Raw genomic sequence first — 4,986 nt, forward strand, 5'->3', positions numbered from 1 at the left:
AGGGTTCTTTGGAAAGTAAACACATGCCAAAAGAGATGAGACTGTTTAGTGCCTCTGATACAGAGCCAACATAACCCTAAGCTGATTGATGGATAAACCGTTTCTCACTTCTCCTGCCCCAAGGGACATGAAGTCCTTAGAGCATGAATTGAGAGAAGCTACATTTAAGTTCTGTTAAAGTGACACCTTCACATGCAGAACGAGAGAAGTCAAATTTGCACTTTCTCTCTTTCATTGTATTTGTCTTCTTCAGGTCTTTGACATGACTTGCATGTTTATTGGTGTTGTCTGTTGATTCGAGTCTGTTGTTGTTAGCAAAGAGCTGTTCTCTGTGTGAAGCTCCGTCCTGTACCTTCATGCATGACCTGTAACAACAGTGTTGCTTTCTGCAGTGTGGTTAGCCTGAGAGCTCCACTTTATGCCAGAGAGTTCACTGTAAGAGAGTACTCAGCTTCACTAGTGAGCTGACAACTTCAAAAAGAGATGGAAAACATGCTTTTCTTCATTGCTTTCTACATTTTTCTCCTCTACAGTCCCTAGGTGATGGAGATCAGCCTTGCCTGATGAATTGGTATGAGGCCTTCTCAGTTTTCAGGAGTGTATCAGGTTAGATGTGGCCTGTGGCCTGACTTTTCTTTTGCTGTTTTAGGAGCCTTTTTTTTTTTTTTTTTTTTTTTTTTGAGAGAGAGAGAGAGACAGAGACAGCGACAGAGACAGAGACAGCGACAGAGACAGACAGAGAGATACCTGCACCTGGTTTGTGTGCTAGGGGGAGATGCTCATCCCCACCTTTGCATGTTAGGAGCTTACCAAACTGCAGGCAGTCACCTGAACTAGCCTGCTGCTTCCAACAAGAGAGAAGGGACAGTGTAACTACGCTTTTCCACTGTGGTTCATGGATTTGTAGTAAATCTCTCTTCAACAGCACATAGCGTACAGGTGAAGTCAGCACTGTATCTCATACTGGAAAATCAGCATGACTATTACTACTGACTCAAGAAGGTGGATTGTTCCAGGCCCTTCCCTCCCTCTCCTTACCCCATTGCATTTATCCCATGCTGTGTGACAGAAGTGATAAATACCAGCTGCTTGTGGAGGCTGCAGAAGATCAATAAGCAATATATATGCCATTGCTAAGAGCTGTAATTGAAGTTTATTTTGTCTTAAAATCAAGACAGAAAAAGCGTTTTCTCCTTAGTTTTTGACTGAGTTGTTAGTGCTTTGCTTCCCCCTGCTGTGCGGTGGAGTTGTGGAGTATTGAGTCTTCTCTCAGCTGTCAAAGTGTAAGTTCTGCCTCCGTGTGCTCATACAGGGTTCTTTGTCTGGGAGAAGTGGAACATACTCTTAAGTATGTACATGTACAACGTATTCCTGTTTTCCAGATAAAGAAGTATGCATGCTATTTGAGAAGGGTAAGAGTGGCATTCTCTCATTTGCTCAAATTCTGTTGTCATCCTCACCTTCCTCACAGGCCTTGTTGTGTTCTGCCATCTCAGGTGCTTATTTTAACCAGTACCTTACATCAGGTGAAAGTGTGACAGGTGGCTGGGACTCTGACCTTTCAGGTGCCCATTGGGATATCTGCGACCATGGGCAACTGCTGAATCCTCAGCATTTGTGGTCAGGCTTGGAAATGCATGCCTGTACCTGCGTAAAACAGGCAGCAGGTGTCTTCCCTGAACATTGACCTGTCTGTTGCCAAATCCGTTGGGGTGCTAATGTTTTCTAGATTCAGTTCTGCTAGGCGATAGCAGCGGTGCCAGTGCTGAGAGAGCTTAATGTCTGCTTATTTGTCAGTTAAGATTGGGAGCAGTGAGAGAGACTTTTACGCTCCTCTGAGAGTAGATCTGCTGGGGGCACTGGGCCCAGATGCATCTGTGCAGCCAGGCAAGAGGGAAGATTCTGAAAGGCAGCAGGGAGGAGGGTACTGCGTGGCAAACAGCTGTGGTGAAGTGACCCTGGTCAAAGAGGTGGAAAGCAGTGGGATCAGTGAGGGATGGGGAGCTGCTCGCGGGAGGCAGTGTGCAGAATGTACCAGCTCAAGTGAAATGCTTTGCTGCAGCGTGCATGCTGAGGCCTAACTGTATTTTTTCTGTCATTGTATGGTTTACTGCCTGTAATCCAGGGAGGAAACTAGCTCACAGTGAAGCCTGACAGAAAGCCTAGCAAAAGAAGACGTGAAGAAAAACACTACCTGATCCTCTGTTTCACATCCATTCCCACCCCTTCGTTCTCCTTCGTCTCCTCTACACCTGTAAAGTGCATGAGGTGGGCTAACAGGTGGGATGCATTCCTCTGCCAGGTCTGCAGGAGCTCCTGCAAATGCAGCACAGAAGCCACCCACCTTCCTGGCAGATCCAGGCCTGTCTTTCATGACCAACAAGCTGGGGGCGACAGGGAAAGGCTTTCATTCATTTGTTGGGAGCCTTCTTGGCTGCTGTGCTTGGGATGGCACCTGTGGAATATGGTGATGTTGGCTGGCTGGTATTCAGGGAGAACTGAAATTACTGGCTTGTTTAAAAAATGTGGGTGCACATGCGTGAACTGCTTAACAGTGAGTAGAGACCAGAGGTGCATGATTGCCACAGTCAATGGAGTGAGCACACCCTCTGTGTGCTCCTGCACTGCAGCTCTGCTGTGGGGTGAGGCCCAGCACCAGGTTCTCTGCAGAATTATCTTGGAATTGAGCAAGGCTGGAAGTGTGGTATATCACAGAAGGTCTGCGAGTGCCTGTGCTTTGTCTTCCTCACATGGCTCTCATGCAGCTCCTCCCTTTTGTTTGTTTCACCTTGTGATATCCAGGCAGCTGTTACAAAGTGTATTGTGCGAAGGGGTGGAAAAAATACATTTTAACAAGACACCATTTTCAGAAATCTCATCGAACTAAAATGTGGAAAATCGCTAAATATTCCCTGTTTTGCTTTGTCCATGTGTAGTAGTCCATCTGTTGCAAAAAGCCATAGTGTTAAAAATGGAGATGTTCTTTGGGCAGAAAAAAGAGGAAAAAATGCCGATGTGTTGTTCTTTGGCTTTATTAGTAAAGATCAAGTTATGTGGTGGTAATCTGTGTGCAGTTCTTTTGTGTGTTGTATGATTTCCTTCCCTTCCACAGTGGTCACTGGGAGCGGTTCTCTGCTCAGATTGCTGAGCTGCTTCCAATTTCAGAGTCCTGCAGGATAAAACAGTGGCCAAAGTATGGGCAGATCTCTTCTTAACCTTCACTTTTTTCTTTTTCTTTACTTAGCTTTACTGAGCTTTTCCCTTTGGTCAGGTCCTGTTGGACAGTTTGCAGCTCGAACTGTATTTAGGACCGGGTGGTTTTTAAGAACAAATATATGAAATATCTGTCTTGCTGACAGCTTTAAGAAAGCTTGACATTTTCCCATAGCAAGGACTTAACAGAATTAAACTAAGTATTCTGCAAGCAAGAGGCAGTATTTCTACTTTCACAAAGCCAATTCACGGCCCTCTGCTACCGAGAGCAGCTGCTGCTGCTTCCTCCCCCTCCTTATTTAATAGGCTCTAGGTACAAACCTGAAGACAATCTAAAAACATTTTCCTCCATCTTATGGCAGCTGTTGCCAGGTAAATGTGCTGGGACTTCCTAATGCAGTGAGTCATGGGTTCAAAGTGCTGTTTTCAGGCGGGAAGAACTGAGGTGTGCGAGGGCAGAAGCAGGAGGGCTGCCAGCTGCAGCACAGGCTATGGCTGAGCAGCACTGCCTGAGCCCTGTGCTGGTGTGGGGCTCAACAAAGCAGCCAGTTTCTCCTGGTGGCATTGCATTGGCATTTTCCTATTTGTTTCACGTTGATTTACAGGGGCAGGAGTTCTGTCTGCACCCAGTAGAGCAGCTGCAGTTTGCCAGGAGCATCAGTGACCTGTGTTCAACCACTGCTGCTCCTCCACAAATGTAAATGTGAAAGTAAAAAGAAGTACTTAGCGCTGCTCACCAGTTCTATAAACCATATGTAACATTTCAGTTCAGAAGTAAGTCCCTGTGATGCTCTTTCCTCAAGCTTTTATTATCACCTAATCGTAAGAGAGATGTGTCAGGAAAATGAATACCACATTCCAGGTTCTAAGAAGTTTTTTGTTCAACTTCCAAAAATTCTGTTATTCCAAAGAGATGTAAAAATGTCCCCTATCTTTTTTCAGAGGTTCTGCTCCACTAACTTGTTTAATATTTTAAAGAGATTATTTATAATTTCTTCATTTATCATTGGTGCTGTTAGAAAAATAAATTCAAAGCTATTTAAAGAGGAAGAAGTTAAAATTTCTACTCTATTTTCATAGAATTACAGAATGTTTTAGGTTGAAAGCATCCATACCCCTGTGCACCGGACGGGGTGCCAACCACTAAATCAGACACTAGAACCAACTGGGCCTTCAACGCTTCCAGGGAGGGGACATCCACAATTCCTTTGGGCAGCCTATTCCTGCACATCACCACCCTCTTACTGAACCATTTCCCCTGACATCTAACATAAATCTCCCTTCTTTTAGTGTAAAACCGTTTCCTCTGGCCTCATCACTTCTACTAGTGTGGAAGGTTTATTTCTCCTCCTGTTTATAAGCTTTTAAATATTGAAAGGCCGCAGTGAGGTCTCCCTGCAGGCTTCTCCAGGATCTTCCTCCTCCCCTCCCCTCTCCTCTCCTCCTCCTCCTCTCCTCCTCCCTTTTTCCTTTTAAGTTCAGCAACATATGTTTCTTTCCCATTTAAAATGTATTTTTTCTTATACGAGTGTTTTGGCTTGATTTATAACCAAAATAGTTAAAGGAAACAGGTTACCAGTTTCATTAAACAAGAACTGTTAGGAACACTTCTTCCAAGATATATATACTATTGCATCTGTAAAACCTTGATCCTTGTACAGCCGTTAGCTGATTTTTCTCAGTAAAAGTCCTTTGATCCTGCTCTTTTTCTATTAAGTAATAATGCTACCTGCTACTGGAAGTTTAGTTTCGGACATGCAGAATGTAATTAAG

Source organism: Tetrao urogallus (assembly GCF_951394365.1).
Source record: "Tetrao urogallus genome assembly, chromosome: 7".
Lineage (NCBI taxonomy): Eukaryota > Metazoa > Chordata > Aves > Galliformes > Phasianidae > Tetrao > Tetrao urogallus.